The following is a 19784-nucleotide window of genomic DNA, read 5'->3' as shown; positions in this document are numbered from 1 at the left end:
GGCACCGCAAGCCACGCTACGTGCTTTGATAAAGGGGCCTGTAGCTAAATAGGCAGCACGTCGCCACCGCCAACCACAGTGGCGGCACGATGATATGGGGGACTAGAACACCCTCCCCCTCTAACGGTCGGGCCAATGGGGCCCACATGCAAGGAAGGAGTGGCACCATCCCTAGAGCTCTTTCCCCTACACTCCTTCGTTTCTCCTTCTTCATTATATATACACCAAGGCTCCTCCTTAGAATTTGTAGTTACAACATTTTTTTTGAAATTATTTAGAGTGTCAAATATATAATATAAGATTTATAATTGTATAGTTAGAAGAATTGCATTAGTTGTATAGTCGCAAGTATCATGTAGCTTAGATGGTATGGATGCTCAAAAAAATATGAACTGAGTACAAATTTTGTAAACGCAAATATTTTCTATTTTTTATCACTGTGGTGTCTAGAACCCGCAATTATATAGTAATTTGTGCTAGCTAGTGTACTACTCCCTCCATTAGTGTACTACTCCCTCCATTCTGAAATATAGTGATTGCAAGAAATGCATGTACCACTCACTTACCTTCCTAATCTATTAAAATCTTATTCTATTCCGCATGACTAAAGGGTGAACTCTTAGTCTTTTTATACAAAATATGGCAATTACATGAATTACTTCCTGATACAAACTATCACATATTTTTATTTAAATAAACATTATCTTTTGTTCTTTGAATATACTATATTTTAGGATATATTTCAATCTTCAATTTCAGGACAAAGGGAGTAAGCCATTTTGCCTTCCAGATTCCGAGGTCCTACGCGGTGAATATATTTATCTTCCAACTAAGCCATTCATATATACGTTAAATAGCATAAAAACCTCACAAATGTGTGCATAGCACAAATTATTTATGCATGCAATCAATTCCAAGCCATGAAAACATCTTTACATAATGTGTGCTCGTGTTTTAAATCGGCAGATATGACATTTAGCTATGTGCTTTCATAAATAGGTAATAGCCATTTAAATCACGCTATAGCAACTAAATCTGGAAGTAAATAGCTATACTCTCCTCAAACATCTATATCTTGAGATAGTAGCAAGTATAGCAAGAGATTTAAAACCCTAGCACGTGAAAATTTTTCTTTTCTTTCTCTTAGAGTCCGGCTGTTCGAACGGGATCCACCGTCCGGCGGTTTCCGGTGTGATGGTTTCCGCTGGTTTCAGCGCTGAAAATTATGTTTGCCTCTGCAGCGCGCGTCATTCTCAAACTGCTTCAGCACACTGTTTCTAAATTGAATTTCTGCTGTACTTTTTCTATGGTCCGTGCTCGCACGTATTTCTTCTCATCCACACTAATTAATTTTGGCTCGCGGCTTTTCTATGCGCAGCTGGTGCGAGGAGATAGTGCAGCAGCATATCCACTTCAGCTACAACGCATGCACGCAATGGCTTTCAACAAACAACAAAAAGTCATAACTCCTAAATAAAATATCCAAATTAAATTCAGATTACACCAAAGATTTCTTGTAATAAATCCATCAAAACAAGATAAATATATTTAGATAAAATTTTAATAACGAATATTTATCATATAAAAATAGAACATTTTTATATTGAGCTGAGATGATGTTTTAGGTTTAAAAACAATGTTGCGTCTTCATAAGAAAATATTCTAAGAACTGTATTGGTATTATAATTATAAATAAATAAATAAATACATAGCATAAATAAAAAAAAATAAAATCTAGAGCAATGTGTAAGGAAAAAAATTAAAAACATATAATAGAGAAAAAATAAAAAGAGCATCTCATGGATACTTTTCAGACATTCTAAAATATACTATAGTACTGAGTGAGCATCACTAACTACACTATAGAACAACACTTAAAACATTATAGAACATCACATATATATTACATGAACATCACTAAATACATCATAGAACATCACATGTATATCGTGTGAACATCACTAAAAACATCATCATCATCATTGGTATACCACGAGAACATCAAACATCTTAAAACACCACATGTATACTACTAGAACATCACAAAAAATATCATAGAACATCATTATATACTACGTGAATATCACATCTACACTACATGAGTATCACAAAATACATTAGAGAACATCACATGTATACCACGTGAAGATAAATAAATACCTAACATAAATAAAAATAATAAAAACTAGAGCAGTACATAAGAAAAAATAAAAAACACAATATATAAAAATTTAAAAGAACAATATGGAAACTTCAAACATCCTAAAATATACTTAGAACATCAAATGTATTCTAAGTGAACATCATAAAATCCATCATAGAATATCATTAAAATATATTTTAGAACATCGCATATATAATACATGAAACAACACTAAAATATTATAGAACATCACTAAATACTTCCTAGAACATTGCATATATATTACGTGAACAACACTAAAGAAATAATAAATAGAACCAAAGAAAATGCAGTAAATGTAAAAATAAATAATAAATATATAGGGTAAAATAAAATAAATGAATAACCTAAAGAACAATGGTAAAAATAAAATTGAAAAGAGAGAAAAAAAATAAATTAAAAATTAAAAAACAAAGGAAAATAGAAATAAGAAAGAAAATGAAAATGAAAATAATAAGAAAGAAAATGAAAATGAAAACATATAGAAAACTAAAATAGAAAAAGGAAGAACAAATAGAAGCAAGGAAATAAAACAATAATAATAATTAACAAAACAATAAGAAACATGTGCATAGAAAATAATGATAAAAAGAAATATATAAATATAAAATGAAAATAAGAATGGAAATGATAGAATGAAGAAAAGAAAAAATAAAATTCAAAAATAAAAATAAGCAAAGAAAGAGGATAAAAGAAAAAAGAAAAATCTATACAAAACATTAAAACAAAAGAGAAAGAAAAACAAAAGAGTAAACATAAAAACAAAAATAAAATAAAGCAAACAAATAATTAATTATGCGCGGGAAGAAAACAAAAGAAAAGAAAAGAGAAGAATAATAAAAAAAGAAAAGGCAAAAATAAAAATAAGCAAAGAAAGAGGATAAAAGAAAAAAAGAAAAATTTATACAAAACATTAAAGCAAAAGAGAAAGAAAAACAAAACGAGTAAATATAAAAACAAAAATAAAATAAAGCCAACAAATAATTAATTATGCGCGGGAAGAAAAAAAGAAAAGAAAAGAGAAGAATAAGAAAAAAAAAGAAAAGGCAAAAATAAAAATAAGCAAAGAAAGAGGATAAAAGAAAAAAAGAAAAATCTATACAAAACATTAAAGCAAAAGAGAAAGAAAAACAAAAAGAGTAAATATAAAAACAAAAATAAAATAATGCAAATAAAATAATTAATTATGCGCTGGAAGAAAAGAAAAGAGAAGAATAAGAAAAAAAAAAAGAAAACGTATGTATGTATTACGTACCTGGCGCCTGTTGGGGCAGGAAGCGTCCTTCGTCTTCGCGCGGGATGCGTCAGAGCTTGGGAAATATGCACGGGAAGATCATCGACCTAGCGCTGATGTCCGAATATTCGGACGCGAAGAATTTCACCTTTGTCGATTCTAATTAGAGACACATTCATTTATGATGTGAAATCATCATAGATGTGTTTTGTCTATATACATATGTGATGAGAAGTTATCACAAATGCATTTTGTCGTTATCATTGACACGATTTGTCTTCGTCTATACGTGTATGTAGTCATATAAGAGACAAATTCTCAGACACGTTTGTTACGAGCATGTGATGTAGGTTGAGTCTCGTCTAAAATGAGCTAACCTAATATAGTGTAGGCCGGATACAGTGTGTTTATAGAGATGGATGTGCCTGAGGGCGTGGGTTGAAAAGAAATCCTAACTTATAGTAATGTTGTTTCACAATGCTCTCTTTCCTTAATTAAAAAGCATACTTAAAAGACCATCCTTAGGAAATTAAAGGAATCTCCTCCTTTAAACGCAGACGTGCGTAACACCCACCCCCGCACACAGGTGGGAGGCGGGCACCCCATCCCCATGGCTTGGCGCCACCGTACACGCACGCATGGTGCCATGAACATGCGTCTCCCAGCATGCAAGGCGAGAAAAGCCACCATATCCGATCAAGGGTCAAACCCCCGAATGCATGGTCTCATACTCTCATGCATGCAGGCATGGCTGCAAATAAGCATCGTCCTGCATCCAATTCCAATCGGGACAGGACCACCATGGGGCATTCGTTTTCGGCCTTGTTTAGTTCACCTCAAAAAGCAAAAAAAATTTAAGATTCCTCGTCACATCAAATTTTGCGGCACATGCATGAAGCATTAAATATAGACGAAAGCAACAACTAATTACACAGTTTAGCTGTAAATCGCGAGACGAATCTTTTAATCCTAGTTAGTCCATAATTGAATAATATTTGTCACAAACAAACGAAAATACTACAGTACCATCATCCGAAATTTTTTCGAAACTAAACAAGACCGAAGTTGGCAAGAACCCCACGCAACCCAGCTGGTCAGGTCCAAGTCCAAGGTTCTTATCGCAGGTTCATGCACGTATGGTATGTGAAGGCGGATAGAGCTGGCTGCTGGCCCAAGAGGCCAACTTGGACGACGACAGCTCCAGAAGCCAGAAGCAGAGGTAGAAGCAGAGCATGCAGTGCAGGGGCGCCGGGCACGCACACGGCACACGTGATTTGTATTCAGTAATTAGTGTTCAATCAAGACTAAATAGACTTAAAAGATTTATCTCACGATTTACAGGTAAATTATGTAAATAGTTATGTTTTTTATCTATATCAATGCTCTATATATATGGAGTAAGATTGATAGAGAAATCTTGAAAAGTTTTCGGACAAGGCCGCATGCTTGCTATCCGCCGCCGCTGAACACACTCTCAAAGCGCAGGACCAGCTCCTCTAGAGTGAGGCCAGGCAGACAGCGGCTCCAGCGACTCTTTTGATCTGCTCGTACTTTGCAGAGGACAAACTGCATAAGGAGAAGGCGGGGCCAAACAATCTACACAGCTGGTTGGGATATGTATGTATAATAAATTAATAATATATAATCAGGAGTTGGTATTTTCAGCTGGGGCAGCCGATCCAATAAATTGTGTCCCACGGTGTGACCTGTATGCATGCAGATGCAATGCAATGCAGCTTCGTCCCGCTGGAGTTGGATAATAGTTCATGGTCACAGCGGCCAACAAAGCTTCAAGCCAATGTTCATAGCATGAGAGTGGATAGATGTCATGTCCAGCGGCCAACAAAGCTTCAAGCGAAAGTTCACAGTGACCTAAATTTTTAGTCGCATGTATAGAGTATTACATATAGACGAAAATAAAAACTAATTGCACAGTTTATCTGTAATTTAGAAGATGAATCTTTTGAGCCTAGCTACTCCGTAATTGGACAATATTTGTTAAATAAAAACAAAAGTGCTACAGTAGCCAAAAAACCAAAATTTTTGCGAACTAAACAAAGCCTATATATAAGCTCCAACTCCATGGTCACAGCTGTGCACATGGGGCAATAGTTCATATATAGCATGAGAGTGGATAGATGTCATGTGATGTCCAGCGGCCAACGAAGCTTAAAGCGAAAGTACCACACGTTGCCGAGGCAACGTGTACGACCTTTATTTTTGGGTAGCAGACAGACCGACTCTGCCTGTTCTGGGGCTTTTCTGAACAAGGCTCGGCATCAAGCGCCTGCAATGAGCAGGAGTTCGAAAGGATCTTCAGAATTCAGACATGTATCATTAGACTGTTGACAATGCACTTCTTCCGGCACAGGTCTCTCCAAGTACAGCAGCTCATCTCATGCACACTTTGACAGAACGATACAGGTTCAGTCAGGTATAATATGCAACTGTCAGTACATTGCTCTCATCGATCAGTCATCATAAGGTGGCGGCTAATGAAACGTCCTTGCATCAGGGAATATATTTTACTATATAGCCTCTGGCCAAAGCCGCCTACAGATCTGCAACTCAAATCCACTGTTGCTCGCCCCAGCTGGATTAGAGCGATCAAACAAAAGGCATGTAGCACAGGTGATTAACTGATTATGTGGCTACTGATTTTGTGTTGATGAGAAGACAGAGTTGGTAGAATTAAAAGGACAACGGATTCATGAATCCGTTAGAGGGATAGTTGGCCTGCTTAATGAAAGTTGCCTATGATGGCTATGACTGGTCGGACCGTCGGCCAGTGACGAGCGAATAAAGATCGTCTCGATCTAGGCATGTATGTTCGCTTCGCTAAAATTTAGCTAATACTGATTTGTTGCAACAAAAAAACATTGTTTCTTCAGCTTTCGTTAAAAAGTACTGCTGAAGTGGTTCATATTCAAAGAAGTTAACGTGCCTCTCTCTTTCTCTCTATATATATGTCAAAATGGTCAAGACTGAAGTGCGTCCAGTTAGGTCTCCATAGTCTAGCAAAATCTCTCCAAATAAATAACTGTGCCAAAAGTGTGTCGCATGGTTCGTGTCTATTTAGACTAGGCTGAAATTAGAACAATCCGAAATATTTTTTAGAAAAAGAAACTGTTACTTCAACCTCTATAAAAGTTTTAAAATGGACCATTTATTATTATAAGACTAACAGTAGAGAGATCAAATAAGACTAACAGCAAACTACTAAACACCTCCATCCATTGTATAAGCCCAAGAAATCGTGTCATGCAGTGCAATTGTTGTGCAAGGCATCCTAGCTTCTAACGCCATACATGGTCCCAACTTCCCAAGTAGGCAAGTATAATCCCAGGGAATCATATCATGATGTGCAATTGTGAAGAATTCACTGACCATCGTGCGTGTTTATCCTCTATCAGGCTACCACCTAGCTACATACTCTGTCTATCCCGACTCGATTTCCAGCAGCACCATGCCGTAGCTGTACACGTCGACCTTGGGCGTGACGGCCGTGCCGCTGATCCACTCCGGCGCGAGGTGAGTGGTGGCGGTCTCGCCGCGATGGTCGCAGGCTAGGACCCCAAAGCCATGAGGCCGGGAGCTTCCCTGTAATCCTGTAAGTTTCTCCTTCCTCCTGCTCGGTGCTCCTTGCTGTGTGCTCCATTCTGGTCATGGTTCTTCCAACTCTTCCCTGGCTCTCTTTCGCCCCGGGAGAATCGGTTTCGACTATCGTGGAGCGTTCCCTTGGCCTTCCCATTTCTTCCCCAGTTTCCTCTTCGCGGTCCTTTGCTCTTGTTGTCTCCTTTTCTCGCTGCAAGTTTCGTCTCGACACCTCCTCTGTTAGTATCATCCTCCAAGCCTCCATTGGAGGATGTGCTGCTTACTTTCGTGTTTCTCACCTAGCCGGGCGTGCTTTCAAATTCTATGTCTCCTCCAAGCCTGTTGGCTTCTCCATTGTTAAGCTGTGCTCGTTTTCTTGCCCTGAATATTCCTTATTCTTCCACCTCTGGGGCAATGGCGGCCCTAACTGGAGGCGCGAGCTTTCTCTTTTCTTGTCTGAAGAAAAACGTTCCTGGCTTCCTGCTCGCAACCGTCGTCCGGCCCCCCGCCCGCCGACTTTGGTTCGCTCTAATTTTTCTTTTGCGGATGCTGTTCGTTCATGTGTGGACTCAGCCCCGCACTAGCGTCCTTTGACCTCGCTGTCGATTCGCCGTTCCTCTTTGGCCCCCGGGTTGCCGCTCACCGGCGCTAACACCGTTCCCTTGGCGGCCAAGCGTTCTGTCTTCGGGCGCCTTCAGCTCGCGGTGGTCCGTTCTCCGACCCCTGATCCTGCCCGGTTCTTCCGGGTCTGACAGAGGCAAGCGTTCAGTCAAGGGCGCTCCGACCGTGCAATCTTCAGATGATTACCTTGGGGACACGCCCCTGCTTCCGTTTTGCCAGCGATGTCTCGCGCGCGATCATTACAGAGCACAGTGCCACTCCCCTATCAGGTGCCTTGCCTGCCGTAGATGGGGACACACTGCTGCCTTGTGCGATTTTCACTCTGCTTCTGCTCCGGGATTTTTGACCGAAGGCGGGAAGGGGAGGAGACAGTTTACTGACCTTGGTAAAAAGATGGCCGCTGGTTGGTCTGATAACGCGGTGGTTGGGCCGTCTAGGGCTGGACCAATCGTTTCCGACGAAAATCCGCAAGCTGCTCCCTCCCTCTCCGCCTGGGCCGCTAGGGGAAACGAGCCTGAAGTTAATGTGCTGCGCCATCCCAAGCCCAGCACTGTTCAAAGTCTGGCTCCCTCAAACGATCCCCTCAGTCTATCCCTCGGCTCTTCCCCTTCCTCGGCTCTCCTTGAAAGCCCTAGTTTGGTTTTGGATAATTGATGAAACCCTAGTACTAACCTCTATACTAAGTGTGTGTAGACTTAATGAGGTTGGTACATGCCAAGTGATGGAGCAAGTAATGATCATGGTGATGACCACAAGATGATCAAGTGCTCAACTTGGAAAAGAAGAAAGAGAAAAACAAAACCCTTTGGAGATCAAGGCAAAGGTATTGCTTAGGGTTTTGGTTTTGGTGATCAAGACACCATAGAGGGTGTGATCACATTTAGGATAGATAGCCGTACTATAAAGAGGGGAATTCTTTGGCTAAGCGGTTATCAAGTGCCACTAGGTGTCATTGTTCATGTGCATGCATTTAGAACCTAGTGAGCTAACTTAACTCCTTCAAAGAAAATGATTGTGAAAATGCTAACACACGTGCACGCTCGTTTGGTACACACGTTGTGGTGTTGGCACACTTTGAGAAGGAGGTGGAGTTTCAAGAGTAGAGAGGCGGGATTCGGCGCTTTTCGAGAAAATGAAGTGCATATTTTCTATTGCGCCGGTGGGAAATTTTGGAGAAGTCGCGGGAGTGTTTCTCGCTGAGAAAACACTCACCGGACGCTGGCTTCTGGAGCACCGGACGCTGCGTCTGAGCGTCCGGTGCAGACAGTGCCTGGCCCAGCTAGGGTAAGGCACCGGACGCTGGCTTGAGCGTCCGGTGGTTAGCGTCCGGTGTGCGGGCGTTTTGCGACCCTCTCTGCGCATGGGTCCGGTGAGCACCGGACGCTGAGGGTGCGTCCGGTGGCTCGCGTCCGGTGAACTTGCAAGTTTGCAGAGCTCTCTGCGCATGAGTCCGGTGTGCACCGGACCGTCCGGTGCTCACTTGCTCAGCGTCCGGTGCACTGCAGGTGACCGTTAGATTCTGACACGAGCGTGACACGTGGCTGACGTTGGAGCACCGGACGCTGGTGTTGAGCGTCCGGTGCCCCTTTAAGAGCGTCCGGTGACCCCGTATTTCGCCCAGTGAAAGAGCCAACGGCTCTATTTGTTTGAGGGGCTATAAATACGTGTTTGGCTGGCTTGGGGCTCACACTCCTGGCATTCTAACATACTTGACATCCTTGTGAGCCTAAGCAAACACCTCCCACTCATCTCCTTCATAGATCAAACATCTTTGTGAGATTGGGAGTGATTCCAAGTGCATTTGCTTGAGTGATTGCATCTAGTGGCACTTGGGGATCGTTCTAGCTGCGGTTTTCTTGTTACTCTTGGTGGTTACCGCCACCTAGACGGCTTGGAGCAGCGGAGGAGGATTGGCACGAGTTGGTGATTGTTCGTGGCCATCTCCCGGTGATTGTGAGGGGTCTTGTACCTTCCCCGGTGGAGAGCCGAAAGGTAACTCTAGTGGATTGCTCGTGTCATTGAGTTACCTCACTTGTGGGTAGGTTCTTGTGGTGTCCTAGTGAGGACGAGGTTCATGCTACACCTCTTAGCCACCGAACTACCAAGTGTTGGTCGACACAACGGGGACGTAGCGTGCCGGCAAGCACGTGAACCTCGGGAGAAAAATTGTGTGTCTCCATTGTGATTGATTCATTGGATTTCTCCCGGTGATTGGACTTCATTTTATTGATTGGTTCATCCCCTCTACGCGGCGGTATAAAGTTCAAACCATCTCTTTACATTCCCGCAAACTAGAGTAGCTCACTTACTTGTATAGAAACTTTAGGTAGCTTCCTAGTGTAAGTAGTGACATAGCTCTTGTGTGCCTAGTGATTATATCAACTAGAATTGTTGGATAGGTGGCTTGCAAACACCCCTTTAGAGCTAGAGCAAAAAGCTTCACTTTGTTATTTACTAACCTCTTGCTCTAGTGAGTTTGTAGATTTTTTAAATAGGCTATTCACCCCCCCCCTCTAGCCATATTAGGACCTTTCAAGTGGTATCAGAGCCGTGGTCACCGTTTTGTGAAGGCTTAACAACCTCGGTGCTCAAATTATGGCTCAAATAGTGTTCAACCATGTTGGGGGCAAACCACCGTTCTTTGATGGTACAAGTTCTTTTGACTATTGGAAGAGAAAGATGAAAATGTATCTTGGATCAATAAATGATAGAGTGTGGGAAGTCACCGAAAATGACTTTGTGATTCTTGATCCGGCTAACCCCACCGACAATGAGAGAGCAAACAAGCAATGCAATACAATGGCTCTCAACACAATCTATAATGGCATTGATTCAAAGGTATTTGAACAAGTCAAAGATCTTGAGAAAGCAAGTGAAGTGTGGACAAGGCTAGAAGAAACATATGAGGGCACTACAACGGTAAAAAGTGCCAAGTTGTACATGCTCAAGGACAAGCTATCCAACTTCAAGATGAAGGATGATGAGTCCATACCGGAGATGTTCTATAGGCTCCAAGTCATCATCAATGATCTCAAGGGCCTTGGTGAGAAAGTAAAGGATGAGGACTTCATTCACAAATTCTTGATGTGCTTGCCCAAGAGGTTCAAGACATTGAGAACAATCATCTTTAGAGGTGGATTGACCGGTGTATCTCCCAATGAGGTACTTGGAGATGTCATGACCGAAGATCAATATAATGACAATGAGGTCATGAAGAAGGATGATGATGACAAGAAGAAGAAGAGTGTAGAATTCAAAGCTAGCTCTTCATCCAAGAGCAAGAACAAGGGCAAGGCTAAGAAGGAAGAATCAAGTGATGAGGAGTGCTCTAATGATGATAGTGATGATGAAGCACTAGCACTCTTCGTCCGCAAGTTTGGCAAGATGATGAAGAAGAAGGGCTATCACACAAGAAAGAGAAGAGATCATTTCAAGAACAAGGAGCATGTGAGACTATGCTACAAGTGCAAGAGCCCCGATCATATTGTGGCGGATTGTCCTTACAATAGTGACAATGATGAGCATGACAAGAAGAACAAGAAGGAAAAGAAAGAAAAGAAGGAGAAGAAGATGGTCTTCAAAAAGAAGAAGGGTGGATCCTATGTTGTGACATGGGATAGTGATGCCTCTTCGGATGATGATTCAAGTGATGATGACAAAGCATCCAAGAAGAAGGCACTTGCTAGCATTGCTATCAACAACAAGCCATCACTCTTCGACACTCCTTCATGCTTCATGGCCAAGGGCCACAAGGTACAATATGATGAGAGTGAAAGTGAAAGTGAACATGAACATGATAGTGATAGTGATGATGAAAATGAATTCACTAATGAACAACTCATGGACATGTTAGAACAAGCCAATTCTCTTATTCAATCTAAAAACAAGAAGTGCAAAGAATTGGTCAAGAAGTTAAAAGCTCTTGAGCAATCCTTTGATGAGCTCAATGCTAATCATGAGAGGCTAGTGGAAGCCCATGAGAAGCTTGGCAAGGCTCACACCAAGCTTGAAAAAGCTCACTCCTTGTTATTAGAAGAGAACAAGGAAAAGGTTGTTGTATCATGTGATGTGGGCACAACATGTGACTTAACTAAAGAATCACCCAACCCACCTATTGTTGTTGCCACTAACTCTTCGTGTAGGTCTTCATCCACCACCACCAACTCTACCTCTACTTCTAGTGTTAGTGTCACTTGTGATATGTCGACGAAAGCTAGTCGGCAGTCTACCTTGGGGTATACCCACGGTAGTAGTTTATCGGTAGACGATGCGCAAACTACGAACTCGATGGTGACGCAAGACACGGACAAGCTTTTTATCCAGGTTCGGCCGCCGAGTTGGCGTAATACCTACGTCCTGCGTCTGGTTGTATTGATTTGTGCTGAGAGAATATGATGTGATGTGTCCTCTAGGGGACCCCTGCCCCTCCTTATATATCCTGAAGGGACAGAGTTACAAGCAAAGTATCCTATTTGGTACAATATCTTGTAGCCTTGCGGTGCACGCCGACCAGTCGTGCGCCGCACGTCTTCATCTTGTGGGCCGAGCCACCTCTGATGGTGCGGCCCATATAGGCCCGTGAGGGTATAGGGGTTTATACCCCCACAGCTAGTCCCCGAGCACCATGTATTGTGATGTAACACGCCGTCTTGAGCTTCTTCGATCAGCGAGGCTTGACGTCTTCAATAAACAGGAAAGTCGCCCAAACAGTTGCAACGGTATTTTGACCAACTCAAAAGACAGTTGATCAACATTGACATCGAAGAAGCAGGTTGTTCGAAGAATGCATGGTGCTCTTAATTAAAAAAGATTTCTTTCCTGGTGAAGTGTGCCCACTTTACTTTTCTGAAAAGTATAGTCTTTCCAAAAGCAAGCATATTCACCGCAAGGTGAAGTGTGCCCACTTAGTCCCCGAGCCTGGTAGTAGGTGACGTAGGCACGTGGTGCCAGGGTCAAAAGAAAAGTCCTCAAAGAAATTCTTAAACTGAGATGCATCGCCAGATGCATCGTACCGATGTAGTCCCCGAGCTTGCTGGAAGGCGAAGTATGAGCCTTGTAGCAAGGTCTAAAAAATTGAATTTACCAGTCCCCGAGCATATCATGCTCGTATGCAATTGAATAGACTAATCGACCAGTCCCCGAGCATAGAACGCTCGGTGGTCGGTACAGTCTCCGAATTCTCAAATTGGTGGGCTGGTCGACCAGTCCCCGAGCGTATAGTGCTCGGTGGTCGGTGCAGTCCCCAAGCTCTTAAATTGGTGAGCTGGTCGACCAGTCCCCGAGCGTATAGTGCTCGGTGGTCGGCACAGTCCCCGAGCACGGCGTAGGGACCGGTGGACAAGTCCCCGAGCGTGGTTGGGAACGTAAACGTGCTCGGTGGTCGGCACAGTCTTCGAGCATAGCATAGAGAGTAGTCGACAAGTCCCCGAGCGTGGTTGGGAACGTAAACGTGCTCGGTGGTCGGAGCAGTCCCCGGGCACAGCGTAGGGAATAGTCGACGAGTCCCCGAGCGTAGCTTGTCGACTGGGCCAAACTCCTGAAAAATAAATATAGAAAAATAGGTAGTACATGATGTATAAATAAACTCTAGATAAAAAATCAGCACTGAGATAAGTTTTAGACTTTTTATTATAAAATTAGCACGAGTAGTTAATTCATCCTAGAGCTTGTACCAGCTCTGGTCTAGCCAACAATCAGCATGAGGTGCGGAACCTAGACACGCGTGGGATTGCCAGCCTCGCCAGAGAGCTACTGCCGACCACCCGGAACGCAGAGGGCGGATCTCGTGCACGTGTAGGGAGGAGTCGGAGACAGTACCGGCTCTGGAAAGCTCGTGTAGGAGAAAAAACTAGTCGGCTAAACAAAAAGTTGTTTTTGAAGGATAATAAAAAATATTATGCTAAAAATAAATAAGATATTAGAAGTGTACTTATCTGTTGACACCATTTTTGGGCACGTGTCCAGGATGGCAAGACAGGGTGGCAGTATGATATGGGTTGCTGGTAAGGATGGTTGCCGATGAGGGAAGAGTTGAATGTGACTAAGTCCTCAGACAGTAACATGGTACCGATGACCGAGTAAAAGGGTCTGCCGATGACTATGGCAAGAGGATTGCCGATGACGCAAAGGAGGAGTCCGGAAGTTGCCAGTTGTCATGTGGAGGAGTTTCGGTTTGTCACGAAGGGTGGTTTTATTATTTCCTTATGTTATTCGTATCGTTTTGTGTACGGGTTCCGTGTAATTTGGAATTCGAATTCTAATCGTGTCTGGTCGTAGCTCTTTGAGCAGGGTATAAATATAAGCCCTAAGACCTTGTAATCAAAAAATCAAGAAATCAATCAAACATACGTTTTACTCATATTCCAGCGTTTACTTTCCGACGACTTCGTCACCTTTTTTCTTCTTATTACGAGTTCTTAGGAATTCGTCGACTTAAGCTCGGCGTGTTCTCGAGTTCCGCGTGAGTACCTCTTAGCCGTGACATCCGGGCGCATCGCTGTTGTCAGGACTAAAGTATTCGAGTTATCACCTTTGCCGATAGTAAGGTCAAATCGGCTGGCACGCCTTAACGTTTGAATCGGGTATTAGCCCTTTGTGTTTGCAGATCAATTTTGTATCAACACATCTTTTGGCACGCCCAGTGGGACCGATTCAAGAAATCAATCAAACATACGTTTTACTCATATTCCAGCGTTTACTTTCCGACGACTTCGTCACCTTTTTTCTTCTTATTACGAGTTCTTAGGAATTCGTCGACTTAAGCTCGGCGTGTTCTCGAGTTCCGCGTGAGTACCTCTTAGCCGTGACATCCGGGCGCATCGCTGTTGTCAGGACTAAAGTATTCGAGTTATCACCTTTGCCGATAGTAAGGTCAAATCGGCTGGCACGCCTTAACGTTTGAATCGGGTATTAGCCCTTTGTGTTTGCAGATCAATTTTGTATCAACACATCTTTTGGCACGCCCGGTGGGACAGGATTCAAGATCAAGATCAACATGTCGATCTCTGACCTCGATCAAGACAATGTTATCCCCGTGACGGAAGCTAACCTCAAGGATGAGCAGAAGCAAGCTGTTGCCCAAGCTATGGAAGAATTCAAGCAGCAATGCCTGAAGTCTTTCAGCATAAACAGGAGCGGCGAAGTGGTCCAGAAAGATGCACTGCCGGCACCACGGCAGGTCACCTTTGACGCCAACCCTGGCAAGCTTCAAGACATGGTTGATAATGCCATCAATCGAGCGTTGATTAATCAAGCTGGTGTACTATCTAATACGGTTTTCAACGCCGTGGCAAGAACCTTCAAGGAAGGACAAATCCCGCCGGATTATGTGGGCCCCTCCCATCATCAACCCACGGCACCAGAGGTCACGGTTCCATCGGCTGCTTTGACAAGTGCGAGTGCACAGACTGCCGTTCCTCCGAGTACATTGGGGGCTACTGGTGCACCATCTATGCCGATGGCAACTAACCCACAAATTTCTGTTGGGCAGCATAAACTGACAACAGATATGTTGGCGTCGGCCATGTCGGGGTTAACTCTTCCTCCTAGCTGGTGGGGTTATGGTATGCCTCCAGAGTTGACGCCGGGAACGTCACAGATAGCTGATATGAGGGGCAAAACTCCTATGACATCGGCACCCTCTAATGTGCCGGTGAACCAGAGTCCTCGGTATACCACAACTACTACTGCAAGGCCTCACGCTGGAAATCCTCAAGATCCAATGTTCCAGATGCCTAACGCATCGGCAGAGTCAATGCTGATGCAACAGAGGCCTATGGCCCAGTCAGGGTATGTCAATTCAACGACGGTACCCAATTACCAATCATCGGCAGCACCTATGCCGATGAACGCTAATAATGGATGGCTTGGACAGCAAGCCTTTCCACAGTCGCCCCAGCAAGGTTATCAGACTACAGGGTTCCAGCAAGGACAGGTGTATCCCGGGTTCCAAGGTCAGGGAATTCCCACCCAGCCAATAAATTTTGGACAGCAACTCGGAGGACAGCCAATCGGTGGACAACAGTTTGGTAGTCCGCAGATTGGAGGACAGGCGACCAATACGATGTTCCATACAGGTCACGTCCCGAACAGACACGTGGAGGTTCGCCACCAAATGCCAGATCCGCAGCCGCCTCATCGGCAAGATGCCGATGCATATTGGGCCGATAAGATTGCCGAAGTAATGAGGGAACAATTTGGGATAAAACCCAAAGTCAACACCTATTCTTATCGGACACCGTATCCTCCAGCGTATGATTTGATCCCGCTTCCACATCGGTACAAAGTACCGGATTTTACAAAATTTTCCGGACAGGACGATACGTCAACCATGGAGCATGTCAACAGGTTCATTATCCAATGTGGAGAGGCTGGTAACAGGGACGAATTGAGAGTTCGCCTATTTTCATCATCATTATCTGGATCGGTCTTTACTTGGTTCATATCATTGCCTCCCAATTCAGTAATTACTTGGGCCGATCTGGAGAAGCAATTCCACAAATACTTCTTCTCGGGGGTTCATGAGAAGAAGATCACCGACTTGGTCAAGCTGAGGCAACGTAATGACGAGTCGGTTGAGGGATTTGTGCAGAGGATACGGGAAGTCAAAAATAAATGTTATAGCCTGGTTCTGGATGATCGGCAACTAGCCGATTTGGCTTTCCAAGGTCTGTTGCCACACATCAGGGATAAGTATGCCTCTCAGGAGTTCGAAAGTTTAAGTCACTTGGTGCAGAGGATATCTGATCAAGACATCAAGCCTTTCGAGCCTAAGAGGGCATGGAATAAGAAAGTCTCATTTGTTGACGAGGCAACGAGCTCAGATTCCGATGAAGAACCAGTAATCGGCTTAGCAGAGTGGGTAAAAAACAAGAAGCCGATGTCTTGTCCTTTTGGGCAGAAGGAACCAGAGAAGTTTGCATTTGATACTGCCAAGGCCGACAGGATATTTGACTTTTTACTTCAGGAAGGTCAAATCAAATTGTCACCTAACCACGTGATTCCGTCGGCAGAAGAGTTGAAGAGGATGAGGTATTGCAAGTGGCATAATGCAACTTCGCATGATACCAATGAGTGCAAAGTATTCAGACAACAGCTGCAATCGGCCATAGAGTCAGGGAGAATCAAGTTTGATAGTTCCAAAGCCCAGAAGCCGATGAAGATAGACCAACATCCTTTCCCGACGAATATGTTGGATGCTAAGGGGAAGGCTAAGGTCTTAACGTCGGAGACAGCTGAGAAGAGTGCATCGGTAGATCCTCAGCATCAAGTTACTACCGCTGATGCAAGAAGTAAGGGCTTGGTCCAGGAAGGAGCTAGCTCAGGAAGAATTCCTCGATCTGGTATTGTCATAACTCATAGAAGGCCTCGAGAGAGATGGCAACAACGGGAAGATCGGTATCGGCGCCAGCAGGAAGATTATCAACGGGAAGAAGAAAGACGCCGACAGGAGTGGAATCGGCATAGGGATCATTGGAATTGCCCATTCTTCATCCATTGTTGGGAAGAAAATATCAAGCTCCCTACTGTCAGAGACTGTCCTGAATGCAATGGTTATGATAGGTACGATAGGAACGATCGGCGTTATCATGACGAGGAACGACGATTTAATGGGCCGATCAGAGGAAGGGCATCAGTTCATGATCGGCTGGGGGGCAGGCTTAGCGTTCACGATCGGCTTGGTGACCGTGTCCAGTATTTTCCCAGGAACCAAGAGGAGCTTGAAAGAATGGCTGATGCGCGGGTTCCCGATGAATTCATATTTTGCAGGGATGCCAATACGCATCGTATGGAGTTAAGAGAGGACCAACGTCCGACGGCAAGGCAAAGGCCACTTCCTCCATGGTGCCCTCAAGGATTAACTAAGACACAGAAAAGGAGATTGCAACGTGAAAGGCAAGAGGAGTTAAATAAAGGAGAGAGTTCTGAAAGTCGGCAGTCGGCAGACACTAAGAGGGAAGGTCCATCGGCAGGCGTCAATATGGTATTCATGTTGCCGATGGAGTTTCTTGCACCAGCCAGTGACGATGAGTTGGGATTTTCTGATCAGATAGCTCAGTTGGCTCTGGATCCGATGACGGCTATCTTTGAGAAACCTGCCGATAACGAGAGGCAGCATCTTAAGGCTTTGTTCCTCAAAGGAAGGGTTGATGGGCAGCCAATGACGAAGATCCTAGTTGATGGTGGAGCTGCTATTAATATTATGCCGTATGCAGTATATCGGAAGCTTGGGAAAGGGGATCAAGATTTGACCAAGACCGATATGATGCTCAAAGACTTTGAGGGAAACGTGTCTCCAGTCAAGGGGGCGATATGTGTAGAGTTGACCATCGGCAGCAAAACCTTGCCGACAACTTTTTTCGTGATCAGCGGAAAAGGTGCCTACAATTTACTGTTGGGGAGAGATTGGATTCATGCCAATTGTTGTGTCCCATCCACGATGCACCAGTGCTTGGTTCAGTGGGTAGGTGACAAGATTGAGATCGTCCCAGGGGATTCTTCTTATGTTATCGCATCGGCAGAGGCAGATACTTATGAAAAGACTAGGTGCATTTCAGGAGAAGTTTGGGAGAAAGATTTTCTCAAAGTTGCCGATTATGAGATTCCACCGATCCAAGCAGTCGGTTCTGACGACGGTTTTTAATGGATAGATTCGCCGATGACGGGAAATTAGGCCAGGGATTCACATCGGCCGATGATTTGGTAGAAGTAGATATAGGTAGTGGTGATAAGCCTAGGCCTACTTTTATTAGTGCTAGATTAGATCCTGAGTGTAAACAGCAGTTAACTAGTTTGTTAAAGGAATATAAAGATTGCTTTGCTTGGGATTATACAGAGATGCCTGGTTTAGACCGATCAGTTGTTGAACATCGGTTACCCATCAAGACTGGGTTTCGGCCACATCAGCAACCAGCCCGCCGATGTAATCCTAACATTCTACCTGATATTAAGGCCGAAATCACTAAACTTATTGAAGCTAAGTTTATTCGGCAGTGTCGGTATGCCGAATGGATTTCCAATGTTGTTCCGGTTTACAAGAAGAACGGGAAGCTTCGGGTGTGCATTGATTTCAGGAATCTCAATAAAGCTACGCCGATGGATGGATATCCAATGCCTGTCGCCGATCTACTAGTTGATGCTGCGGCTGGCCATCGGGTCATCAGCTTCATGGATGGTAATGCGGGTTACAATCAAATATTCATGGCAGAGGAGGATATTCCAAAAACCGCATTCAGGTGTCCTGGTCATGTTGGACTATTTGAATGGATAGTCATGACTTTTGGGTTAAAGAATGCTGGTGCTACTTATCAAAGGGCCATGAATTTTATATTTCATGAGTTCATCGGCAAGATCGTAGAAATTTATATTGATGATGTGGTGGTTAAGTCTGGAGATTTCTCAGAGCATCTCGCCGATTTACGAAAAGTATTGGAGTGCACCAGGAAGAATGGATTGAAGATGAACCCCAACAAATGTGCATTTGGCGTATCGGCAGGTCAGTTTCTTGGTTTTATGGTACATCAGAGGGGTATTGAAATTAGTCGAAGATCTATTGAAGCCATCAATAAAATAGTGGCCCCTACCAATAAAACCGAGCTCCAATCCTTGATCGGCAAGGTGAATTTTATCAGAAGATTTATATCGAATTTATCTGGGAGAATTCGTGCTTTTAGTCCTCTCCTTAAATTGAAAGCCGATCAGGAGTTTGTTTGGGGAAAAGAACAGCAGTTGGCTCTAGATGAAATCAAAAGGTATCTAGTAAACCCTCCGGTTTTAGTTCCACCTCAACAAGGGAAACCCTTCAAATTATATTTGTCTACCGATGGATCGGTTATCGGTTCAGCTTTAGTTCAAGAATTTGAAGGGAAAGAGAGGGTAATTTATTATTTGAGTAGGAGGTTAATTGATGCTGAAATCAGGTATTCGGCCATTGAGAAGCTGTGCTTATGCTTGTATTTTTCATGCATCAAGCTAAGACATTACCTGTTGTCAGCCGAATGTGCTGTTGTTTGCAAAGATGACGTGGTCCGATACATGCTATCTATGCCGATTATGAGTGGTAGGATCGGTAAATGGATTTTGGCGCTGTCGGAGTTCGATTTGCGTTACGAGTCGGCTAAGGCGGTCAAAGGGCAGGTCATGGCCGATTTCGTG

The sequence above is a fragment of the Sorghum bicolor genome, chromosome 9 (genome assembly GCF_000003195.3).
Source record: "Sorghum bicolor cultivar BTx623 chromosome 9, Sorghum_bicolor_NCBIv3, whole genome shotgun sequence".
NCBI lineage: Eukaryota > Viridiplantae > Streptophyta > Magnoliopsida > Poales > Poaceae > Sorghum > Sorghum bicolor.
This window is presented reverse-complemented; position numbering follows the sequence as displayed.